The sequence below is a fragment of the Anomaloglossus baeobatrachus genome, chromosome 3, assembly GCF_048569485.1.
Source record: "Anomaloglossus baeobatrachus isolate aAnoBae1 chromosome 3, aAnoBae1.hap1, whole genome shotgun sequence".
NCBI lineage: Eukaryota > Metazoa > Chordata > Amphibia > Anura > Aromobatidae > Anomaloglossus > Anomaloglossus baeobatrachus.
Window position 1 is genome coordinate 190095924 of NC_134355.1, and position 12926 is coordinate 190108849.

Consider the following 12926-nt stretch of genomic DNA (forward strand, 5'->3'; position numbering starts at 1 on the left):
GTGGCCCAATTTTTAGAGAAAAGGGAGACTCCGCTTGGAGTCACCTTGCGGTGTTTTACATGATTTTGGAAGGGCATGCCATGCCTATATCTGTGTCTCATCCTCTTTTTCCTCGTAACACTGTTTTGTTTTCGCATGAGAATTTGTTCTTGTCACTTTCCCATGTGTTTGTGTTGTGTTGTGAGTTGTTTGTCAACTTTTGGACACCTTTGAGGGTGTTTTTGTGTTTGTGATTGCCTCCCATTGTTTCCTATGGGGTTCGAGTGGTTCGCCGAACCGAACTCGAACGCGACCTCCGTTCGGCGAACCAAGCTTGAGCCGAACCGCGACCGGTTCGCTCATCTCTAGTGCTAACTCCTCTGCACCTATTGTTGCACATTCGCAAGCACCATCAGCAAAGTGCTGTGATCCTTTGTCACAGGGCAGTGTTCAGCTGTCACTAGCCCAGGTTACACGCCTAAACACTAAATGGGACAATTTCTAGAATTCTTGACTTGGAAATTTGGCATTTAGGCCTGTGGACACTGAGGTTTTCTGCATCTTCATGGCAGTGGCTGTCCCTCGGTACTCATTCCCCAGCCACTGCTATTTTTCCTGGTGTGCCATCTCTGCCTTACACCAACACCCGTAAACCAGGTGGAGATGGAGACAGTACACAAGGTGCTATGTGCTTGCATGTCCTGACTGCTTGCCCTGGTAATGTTGCCCTTTAACCTTGTGAGCCTTACACCAGCACGTGTCCTGTAACGTCACCTGTGCCCTGACCAATGCAGTTAGTCTGCAGCAGCAGTATACCTATAGAAGGACTGTAAAGCAATATACCCTGCTATATGCCTGTAATACAAAACTATCCCTCCACCAGCAGGTATTCCTACAATGAATGCAGCTAACAGCGGTATTAAAAAGGAATAGAACAGATGTAGGCCTGAAAAGAACTAACATACCAAAGTCTGTAAGGCTAGACTCCCTGCCTAAATGACTAATACACTATCACCTTCTCCAGCAGCTAACCCTAAACAAATTGCATCTAGGAGTGGTATTAGAGAATAGAATAGATTTGAATTAGCCCTGTAAAGAACTTTTGGGTTAACATAGCAGCATTTAAAAATAAATACATTGAAATCTGGTACAGACATTTCAGCACCAAATTTGCAGCTCCTGGCAGAAAACTGCGTCAAACGTTTTTGTGCATTTTTTGGCCTAGAGATGCAGATTTGGTGCTGAAATCTTTACACCATATTCCTGCACCAAATCTGCATCTCCTGTAAAAAAAAAAAAAAAATTGTATCAAAACCGCATGCTTTACGATGAGTTGGTTTTGCCAGGAGATGCAGATTTTGAGCAGGTTTATAGTGTGTAAATTTCTGCATCTCTTAGCCAAAAAAATGCACAAAAATGGTTTTGACACCATTGTCCTTCCCAGCCTGAGAATACCAGCAGGCCTTTTTTGTATATCAAGCTTTATTAATTTGAAGAGACATCTACAAACCAAATAACACACGAAAAATTAGATAAGAAGAGTAGCGTTATTCACACAAAAACACAAAATATATAGCACACTTTAAAAATGTCTCTATAAAAAAAACAAAAAACAAAAAAGTGAGCCGGAGTATGAGTACCACGGTGTACATGCAGCTTGTAAGCTCATGTTCACACTGGCCATAAGATATAAAAAAAAACATAGATGAAAATAATACGAACATATACCCTGCTGTAGCTAAAATAAAAGCATAATGCATATAAACATGGGGTACTTAGTAAACACTGTTTTTGATCAAAAAAGCGTAAAGCCATCGCCCCCGTGACAAGGTGTACCCAATCAGGACCGTACCTACACTTTCTAATATTAAAACCTCACCATATGTCAACAGACAGCAATCTGAATTACTATTGTAATAAGTACAAATAGGGTGTGGCCCCCTTCTTAGTGAGCCACTCATTTCATCTAGTGCTTCCCATGGTTGTGTGTCAAGTTGGGACCCAGCCACTCTCTGCCCTTATTCAGAATGATATCTGTTGACACATGGGGAGGTTTTAATATTAGAGCGTGTAGGTACTGTTCCGATTGGGTACACCTTGTCGCGGTGGGATGGCTTTACGCTTTCTTTTTATAAAAAACACAGTGGTTAGTAAGTATCCTATGTTTATTCATATGCATTATGCTTTTATTTTAGTTACAGCAGGGTATATGTTCGTATTATTGTCAGCTTTGGTTTTAAATGTCTCTAAAGGACCCTTCACACACAGAGATAAATCTTTGGCAGATCTGTGGTTGCAGTGAAATCATGGACCTATTGTTCCATTTGTACACAGCCACAAACCTGGCACTGATTTTCCACAATTTCACTACAACCACAGATCTGCCGCAGATTTATCTCTGTGTGTGACAGGGCCTTAAGTCACACAATATACCCCAAACCATATTACCATACAGTTCCCTACTGGCATCGGTTCAGGCCAAGATAAGAACTATTATAAAAAAAGTAAAAGGAAAGTCAAGAAAGAAAGAAAAGGAAAGAAGAAAAGAAGAAAGTTCTTGTCTGGGTGGCAGCCACACTCCTATCTAACACAATACATTCAAAAAGAAGGGCCGGCTTGTCAAAAAAAGAATGGGGCTACATAGCCTCCCTACTATGAGTTCAGCCATGTGGCTAGTTCTGGGGAGTCTCGAAACATAATCAAAGGTGACCAAATAGTGTATATCTTGTTAGGCCTACCAGAAGTCTGACCTTCCAAATGTTCCACCCTGAAGAGGTTGATGGATTTCCAGTACTAGCTCAGCACGCGACAGGGATTTTTCCCGCTTCCAATACCTGGGAATCAGCTTTCTAACATCTGACAAGAAGTGGCTAAGTAAGCTTTTCTTGTACCTTTATATAGAAAAATCACCTAAAGACCGCAAGGCTAATTCCGGTGTGGATACTACAGGAAATGATATTTTATTAGCTACATCAAATACAGCGTCCCAGAAAAGCTTTATTGATGGGCATATCCACCACATATGCAGATATGTACCCTTTTCTTTAACCGCTTCAGCCCCCGGGCATTTTGCATTTTTCCGGGGGGGTTTTCCCTCTCTTTCTTCCAAGAGCCGTAACTTTTTTATTTTTCCATCAATCTTACCATATAAGGGCTTGTTTTTTGCGGGACGAGATGTAGTTTTAAATGGAACCATAAGTTTTACCATATAGTGTACTGGAAAACGGCAAAAAAATTCCAAGTGCAGAAAAATTGCAAAAAAAGTGTGATTGCACAATAGTTTTTGGGATATTGTATTCATCGTGTTAACTATATGGTAAAACTGATGTGTCAGTGTGCTGCCTTAGGTCGGTGCGAGTTTGTAGACACCAAACATGTATAGGTTTACTTTTATCTAAGGGGTTAAAAAAAATTCACAAGCTTGTCAAAAAAAAAAGTGGCGCACGTTTTGCGCTATTTTCCAAAACCCGTAGCGTTCTCATTTTTTGGGATCTGAGGATCAGTGACTGCTTATTTTTTGCGTCTCGATCTGATGTTTTTACCTCTATCATTTTTGCGCAGATGCTATGTTTTGATCGCCTGTTATTGCATTTTGCGGCGACCAAAAAACGTAATTTTGGCGTTTGGTAAATGGCGTAGCAGCAAAAAAATTCCAATCAGATTAATTGATTTTATATTTTGATTGGGCATTACTGAACGCGGTGATACCAAATGTGTAAATTTTTTATTTTTTTAACCCTTTAATTTTCAATGGGGTGAAAGGGGGGTGATTTGAACTTTTAGTTTTTTGTTTTTTTTTAATTGTTTAAAACTTTTTTTTTCATTTTACTAGTCCCCCTAGGGGGGTATAGCGATCAGCAATCTGATCGCTCTGCCACATCTCCAGATCACAGCTACAGAGATAAGATCTGCAGATATGCTGCTTTACTTTCAATGACGGCTGTATTCCAGCATTGAGAGGAAGTGACTCATGTTAGCTACAGGTGTCATCACATGACCCTGTGCTACCATGGCAACCACCGGAAGTCATGTGATCATGTCACGTGACTTCCGATGGGGGCGGGGTAAGTCAGGATAATGGCGGCGCGCATATACATCTCACTGCCAGATTTGGGCAGCGAGATGTAAGGGGGTAATAGTCGCGGGTGGAAGCTATTCCACCCGCGACTAGCAGGCACACATGTCAGCTGTTGAAAACAGCTATGTGCGCGGATCGCCGCGGCCTGCCCACGGCAGGGGGCGGGGATTAACCGCACACGATCCATGACGTACCCAGTATGTTATGGGTCGTTAAGGGGTTAAGGCATCTCCAGCAGGTATCAGAGGCCAGAGGAAACATGGCGCCAATAGCCACAGGGCATCTATACCATCTAGACAGTTCCTGCCCTGCGATAGTATGCATAGGGAGGATTTATGGGGAAACTGAAATATTTTAAAAGCGCTCCTCCTCAGAGCAACTTCACAGGCCTTTTTCAAAAAACTTTATGTAAATCAGTAAAAAAAAAAAAAAAAGCCGCCTGCGGTTCGTCTTAGGCCTTGAGCGCACCAGAAAATGGAATTTTCTTAAGAAAATTCCGCAGGCTCTGAAAGACTTCCGCACCCGCAGAAAAAAAAATGCAAAAAAAATGCACCGAAATCCGCATGCGTTTTGGTGCGTTTTTTTCCGTAGGTTGGTACATGTGTTTTAATGCATTCAATGCAATAACGCTCATTGAAAAAAAAAAGTCATTTCCTTCTGATATAGATAGATAATGGATAGATAGATGATAGATAGATAATCAATAGATAGAGGACAGATCAATCAATAGATAGAGTCCCTGTGAGGACACACTGCAGTTCTCATGAGCAGTAATGTGTTCACATTACCGATCGTGAGAAATGACCTGTGGTTACCTCTGCAGTCTCGTTACGAGGCTGCATTAAGCACAGTGTGTCAGTCGCGGCTGCAGCAGTTTGCAAGCATCGTGGGACCTGTTTGGATTACGCCGAGCTGTGTGTTGAGAGGGGTTAATAAAGGGGTGAACTAGGGGCTTTTAAAGGATTTTTCAGTGTGTGTGTGTTTATTCACTTTACCTACAGGTTAATCATGTAAGCTGTCTCATAGACACTGCCATGATTAAGCCTGGACTTAGTGGCAGCGATCCGCTACCATTAACTCGTTATTACCTTGCTTGCCACCGCGTCACGGCAATCTGGAAGAGCTGGGGACACTCCGGGACTGTCGCATAATGGATGCGACAGTCCCGGGGCAGCTGCGGGCCGATATTCTCGGCTGCGGTGGAAGGCATTAACCCTGGCCTTCGCCCTCCCCAGCCTGAGAATACCGGGCCGCCACTGTGTGTTTACCTCGGCTGGACGGTACAAATACAGCGGAGCCCCCGTTTTTTTGTTTTTTGTTTTTTTATTTTTAATATGTACGTTTGATTTCTATGTGTATTCTATATCTCTGTGTCTGTGTGTGAGTGTGATCTGTGTGTTTACTCACTGCTTCGCTTCCTCTTCCTGTCATAATGACATCACTTCCCTGCAAAACGCAGAATACCGCTGGGAATAACGCAGGAAAACGCAGTGAGACGCACAGAATTTGCTACCTGTGTTATTCCCTGCGGGATTTCACGATTACATTACCGTCAATGGAGTGAAATTCTGCAGCTACCTGCGGAAAAGAAGTGACATGCAATTGTTTTTGCTACGGGAATCCCGCAGCAAAACCGGTAACTGTCAAAATCCACCTAGTGCCCACAGCATTTTTTTTCCCCATAGGATTGGCTGGTGAATCACTGCAGAAAGGTTATAAACATTTTCTGTAGCGAAACATGCAGCAAATCCGCGGGAAATTCGCGGTAAAATCCGCAAGTGCGCACAAGGCCTTATTTTGATACACAGCCAAGATAAGCACATGCTGTGGGTTGCAGCATGTAGCCGTATGCTTAATATGTGCTGTGTATCATAATATGGGGGGGGATCCAAAACCAAAATTATTTTTTTTTACTCCAATAGACACGCACACAGTGTCTGTGATTTAAAGCAGTCAGAAACACTGTCACACAGGGTGGGGGTGCTGTCTGACTGTGTTACGTCACCACCAAAGTCCGCTCCAGTGACTTCTGCTCCGATCGCCAGGCGACGCCGTGTTCCTGCCGTGGATGGTGCTGGTGATGGGAGAGGAGTCGATGCCAGCGGCACCGGTGGGCGCAGGCTCCAATCATCCACTGGGCTGGGTTACCTTGGGATCTGCAGTACCACTGGCTGACTGTGGGTGGCGTGCGTCTTCCAGCTGAAGGTGCCAGCGTTCAGCTACAGCCAATGGGAAGACACCACACCCTTCTTAGCTCCCCTCCTGTCTGCTCACCTCTGCCAGAGCTAGTTCTGATTTCCTGGCTCCTGGTCTGCCCTATTCTGCTTTGTGATTCCTGTGTGCTGACTTCTGCGTGTTTTCTGACTACCCTTCTGCCTGCTGTTTTTGTACCTCGCTGCCCGATCCGGATTTGACCTCTGCTACGTTTTCTGATTACGTCCTTGTCTGCCGATTCTGTCCCTGTTCTGCTATTCCTGGTTTGACCCTGCCTGACGACTACTCTCATCGGACTGCAGCCTTCCACAGGTAGTGATCTCCAGGGCCCTGTGTAATTACAAATCCCTGTATAGGGGTTAAAGGGTTTCAGGGTTCTGGGGGTTCTGCTTGGTGAGTGGCTTCCCTATAGTCTGTCCATTACATCCCACCTGAGTCTGTTGATCCAGGCAGGCATTACATTATCTCTGGCCCATCTACAAGGAGAGAGAAAAAAAATGTATTCTCTCCATGCTGTGCTAAACCAGGTGCACACCCTTACTGGCCTTGTTCATGGACTTACACAGCAAGTGCAGGATCTCAGGTCTGCTCAGGTTCTAGCCCCTGCAGCACCTACCGCATCGTGTCCAGAGTCCCGTCGACTGCAAGGGAGCAGATCACGTTGTGGAGCCAAACATGAAGAGCCTGGATCTCAGAGGCAATCGCTTCCAAGGCAGCAGCATCACCTCAGTGAGGCCCAGGATACCCACTCAGGGGCCCAGGTACTCCCTGCAGACCCTATGAGGTTAATGGTACCTGTTTCATTGTCTCACCAGGGAAAATCTGTACGGCTGCAGGCCTTTGTTGATTGTGGCTCTGCAGCTAATTTCATAGACACTATTGTAGCAAAAGAGCTAGGTTTGACTTAGCTAAGGTTGAATGCACCTATTAGAATATCTGCCATTGATAGTACCCCTCTCACTCAGGGTGTGGTTACTTTTGTAACTCCAGAGATCTCCATGCTTGTTGGGGCTCTTCATGTAGAATCTGTGTCATTTTTTTTCTTGAGAATCTGATGTCTGCAGTTGTATTGGGCATGCCATGGCTGCGCAACATAACCCGGTCAAAGACTGGCACCAGGGAGAGATTGTGTGCTGGAGCCCTGAGTGTCAGCAGACGTGTATTTCTTTATCTGTTAACCTGACTAGAGCTGAACCTATCTTCATACCTTATGCATTCAGGGAATTTACTGATGTGTTTTCTGTATTTGAATCTGAAAAATTACCTCCGCACAGAGATTATGACTGCCCCATAGATTTGGTCCCCAATTCCCGACTCCCCAAGGGTAAAATGTATAATCTTTCTGGTCCGGAGCGTCAGGCCATGAAAGATTATATAGCAGACAGTCTGCAGCGAGGGTTTATCAGACCATCCAGGTCACCAGTCGGCGCTGGATTCTTTTTCGTTGATAAAAAAGACGGTGGCCTCAGACCTTGTATTGACTACCGTGAACTTAATGCTATTACTGTAAAGAATCAGTACCCTCTGCCATTCATCCCTGGTCTATTTAACCAGCTCATAGGAGCCCGGTGGTTCACCAAGCTGGATCTCAGGGGAGAATATAACCTAATCTGCATCAGAGAAGGAGATGAGTGGAAAACAGCATTTAACACTTCAGAGGGACACTGAGTATTAAGTAATGCCTTTTGGGTTAAAGGGGTTATCCGGCTTATTTTGCTTTTTTTTTATTATTTACACTATTGGGCTACATTGGGGCAGGTAAGTAGATAGTGACCACTTACCTGCCCTGCTGTCAGACCTCTCCCCAGGCTCAGAGGGCTCATGTGACTGCTCCTGCTGTGATTTTGCTACTTCCGGTCATTTCATGTCAACATGGGCAGGACCATGTTGACATGCAAATCTGCCACTGCATGTTGCCGCCCTGCTGGGCGGGTACAGTGCGATGAGCCCCGTCCCCCTCCCTGTGCGCTGCTATCTCTGCACTGTATGTGCTGGACAAACACAGGGTTACCCTCTCTGTCTAGGACACCGTGAGCGCTGTTTGCCCAACAGTGTCCTCAGTTCATTATGTTGTATGGTGCCCGGGCAACTGTGACCTCCTACCCCGTGCGATGTCTCTGTGATGAATGCAGCCTCCCGTGCTCCTCGCTTCTGAATACAGTCAGAAGCAGGGATGTCACCTGACACCAGCGAACAACAGCACTGAGCTCTGTATAGGACACTGCAATCATCACAGCACGGAGAAGAGACAGCATGTTGCATGGGTGAGAAGGGAGAGCGAGCAGGGGGGGAGGGGGCAGAGAAGAGCGTGCACAGCTGACAGAGTGGGGGGCAGAGAAGAGAGTTCATGGGTGACACAGCAGGGGGGCAGAGACGAGACTTCATGGGGGTGAGAGACAGGGGAGTGCTGGGGGGCAGAGGAGACAGTGCAGTGGGAGAGACGAGAGTGCATGAGGGGGATTATGTATGATATATTATATAACTAGGTGTGTGTGTGTGTCCCCTATAGACTCACATTAGGGGCTATATATAATTTTCATTACATAGTACTCATTTATCTATCAGGTGCTGGGGCAGAGAATACTGACAGGGAATGTGTGGGCAGAGGGTGTGGCTGGACACTGAGGCCGGGGGCGATGCCAGCTGTGACTGTGGGTTTGGCAGTCAAACATGTCATGTTAGGTTGTGCTGAATGTAAACAAAGAGCTGCAGAGAATAAAGTGAAAAATCAAGAGAAACAAAAGTTAGAAAACAAAAAAAATAATGTAGGGGGTGTTTTATATGACAATACAGCACAGATTAACTTTTTTTTTTTTTGGAGTTTGTCGGACAACTCCTTTAAGTAATGCGCCGGCTGTCTTTCAGAACTTTGTTAATGACATTTTCAGAGATATTTGTGGTCAATATGTGGTGGTCTATCTGGATGACATCCTGATTTATTCTCCTGATGCTACGTCACTTGTCCAACATGCACTGTACTCCAGAGACTCAGGGAGAACTCCCGATTTGCTAAATATGAGAAATGTGTTTTGTTTTTTTTTGAGGCAGAGGTTAATTTCCTGGGTGTTACAGGGGCTGTCGGACAATAAGGGAATGGAAGGCTATCCGACAGTCAGGGTCCACCGTTCAGAGCTCTGCTGCAGAGTAGGGCAGAGGATAGGGGAAACCTGTACCACCAATGTGGTACTGACACTGTTACGTCACAGTGTCACCAAGGCCAATAGCGGCGTATACTGTTTAAGTCACAGCGACTACCTCTTAGCATAACATAGGAGTGGAAATGCAAAAGAGTGAGGAATACAACATAAAAGAAGTCTCACAATCTGTGAGCGTGAAAGCACCTGTCTCAGTTAACAGTCACAGAGACTAAGTGTAGTGTGTGCAATATGGCACCTACCTATGTCCGCTCCACTTGTGGTGCAAGGATACGGACAGCAGCAATGCTGCTAGCTTGAAACTCCTGCCTATGACCGCTCCCCTAGTGTGCGAGGATACGGACTGCTGCAGGAGGCAGCGTAGTGGAGCGTTACCCTATAAGGCAACGACCACCTGACCTACCTATGTCCGCTCCACTAAGGTGCGAGGACACGGACAACAGTACGGCTGAAAGGTACAGGAGTGCTACCCTACTGATAGCGCTCACCTCAGAGTAGAACCACAAGGCCCAGCCAGACCATGTGCAGCAAGCACCTGCCTATGTCCACTCCACTAAGGTGCGAGGATACGGACCACAGCATAAGCTGCAAGGTACAAGGGCGTTACCCTACTGATAACGCTCACCTAGATAGACAATAGGTGCCGCAAGGGACATGCACAGAGCGTCTACTCCTATGCAGGAACCAAGAGGACTGAGCGCCGAGCAGCATGCGTCAGGGTCTTATATAGACTCTGTGCCTCATCCAAGATGGAGGACACCAGCCAATCCGCTGCAAGAATGTCAGCAATGACGTCACGCTGGCCTATCACAGAGCAAAGCGTCATAAGCACATGACCAGCGGCCAATCGGCTTAGAATGTGTCAGAGACATGTGACCTCGTGTCAGCGATGATGTCACCCGCACATGTGCAGTGGCTCCAAGATAGGACTTAGTCTCCAGCGCTCGCACATGCTCAGTAGCATGGAATCAGAACATAGTCTCCAGTGCCACACAGACCTGGGACCAAGAAATAACATGGCCAGACCACAGCAAAGGATAAGGAGACATGCAGATCCCCAGAAACGGGAACCGTAACACTGGGTTATATTTTGTCTGCAGAAGGCTTCCACATGGATCCCTCTAAGCTTCAACCGATTAAGGAGTGGGTGCAACCCAAGTCTCTGAAAGCCTTGCAGCGTTTCCTTGGGTTTGCTAATTATTATCGCAAATTTATTAGAGATTTTTCCAAAATTGACAAACCCCTCACAGATTTGACTAAAAAAGGGGGCTGATATGGTTAATTGGAAGCTAGAGGCGAACTTATGCGTCCATTTATTGTAGATGATGATGCATCTGAGGTCGGAGTGGGAGCGGTGCTATCACAAGGTACGCCGTCTCTCACTCAGCTTCGTCCTTGTGCCTTCTTTTCCCGCAAGTTTTCCCCCACAGAGAGAAACTATGACATTGGTAATCGTGAGCTGTTACAAATTAAATGGACCTTCGAGGAATGGCGCCACTTCCTCGAAGGCGCCAAACAGAAGGTCACAGTCATCACAGACCATAAGAACCTCACTTATCTGGAATCTGCTAAGAGACGCAATCCTAGGCAAGCTAGGTGGGCATTGTTCTTCTCCAGATTTGATTTTGTGGTAACATTGCGGCCCGGTACCAAGAACACAAAAGCGGATGCATTTTCCCGTAGCTTCTGTCCCTCTCAGACTGAAAACTCTGAACCAGTGCATATTTTAGCAAAAGGCATTATTATGTCTTTTGTTTCCTTAGATTTGATAGAAGAGGTCCATAATACCCAAGACCAAGCTCCTGAAACCACTCCTGTCCATAAACTGTTTATCGCCCCCGCACTTCGCTTACAGGTACTCCAGGAATCCCACAATTCTGTGCTTATAGGCAATACCCTCAGACTAGTAACCAGGAATTTTTAGTGGCCAACCGTAGCGAAAGATTGTAAGGAATATGTACTGGCTTGTGAAACTTGCGCTCGAGCCAAGGCACCCCGTACCCGCCCTACCGGATTTCTCCAGTCCTTACCTACTCCAGTAAGCCCTTGGACACATCTCTCCATGGACTTCATCACTGACCTTCCACCCTCAGAAGGGAAGAATTGTATCTGGGTAGTAGTGGATAGATTCAGCAAACAGTGTCATTTTGTTCCTCTGTCCGGATTACCCAATTCTGAAACTCTTAGCAAGTTGTTTATGAGGCATATTGTGTGGTTACACGGGATTCCGGAAAATATTGTTTCTGACCGAGGAATACAGTTCGTCTTGAAATTCTGGAGGGCGTTTTGTAAAAAGATCAATATAGAGCTATCTTTTCATCTGCCTACCACCCAGAGACCAACGGTCAGACTGAACGTTCCAATCAAACCCTTGAACAATATCTCCGGTGTTGTGTCTGACCGTCAGTCTGACTGGGTGGAATATCTGCCGCTAGCTGAGTTCGCCATCAATAATCAGTATCAGGAATCCATCAATACTACCCCCTTTTTCTGCAATTTAGGGTTGCATCCGCGTTTTGGCTCTTTTTCTTCCGCTGTGGTGGATACTCCTGAGGCTAAATCAACTGTGGACAAACTGAAGGCTATCTGGTCTGAAGTGAAAGAGAACTTGACCAACCTTTGCCCTTTTCAAGTCTCCTCTGCTAATAAGAGACGTTCCAAGGGCCCTAGCCTTGGAGTTGGGGACAAGGTATGGTTATCTACACGGAATATTAAACTCAAAGTCCCTTCTGCTAAGCTGGGTCCGAGATTTATTGGACCTTACGAGATAATTGAAGTAATTAATCCCACAGCTTTCCGCCTGCAACTCCCCCCATCCTTTAAGATATTAAATGTGTTCCATAAGTCCTTCCTCAAGTTGTATCGTGTCACCATTCACCCGGTCAATGCCCCCCCTCCTGTTTTGGTTGAAGGTAACTTGGAGTATGAGGTGCAGAGAATACTTGATTCCCGTTTTGTCAGAGGGGCGGTACAGTATTTGGTGCATTGGAGGGGTTATGACCCTGAGGAGAGGTCATGGGTCCCTGCGAGCGATATTCATGCTAAGGGTCTGGTCCGGCGGCTTCACCTCCAGTTTCCTGGCAAGCCGGGTTTTGAGGGTCCGGAGGCCCCTCGTGGAGAGGGGGGGGGAAATACTGTTACGTCACCACCGGAGTCCGCTCCAGCGACTTCTGCTCGGATCGCCAGGCAACGTCGTGTTCCTGCCGTGGATGGTGCTGGTGATGGGTAAGGAGTCTATGCCAGCGGCACCGGTGGGCGCAGGCTCCGATCATCCACTGGGATGGGTTATCTTGGGATCTGCAGTACCACTGGCTGACTGTGGGTGGCGTGCGTCTTCCAGCTGAAGTTGCCAGCGTTCAGCTACAGCCAATGGGAAGACACCACACCCTTCTTAGCTCCCCTCCTGTCTGCTCACCTCTTACAGAGATAGTTCTGATTTCCTGGCTCCTTGTCTGCCCTATTCTGCTTTCTGATTCCTGTGTGCTGACTTCTGCGTGTTT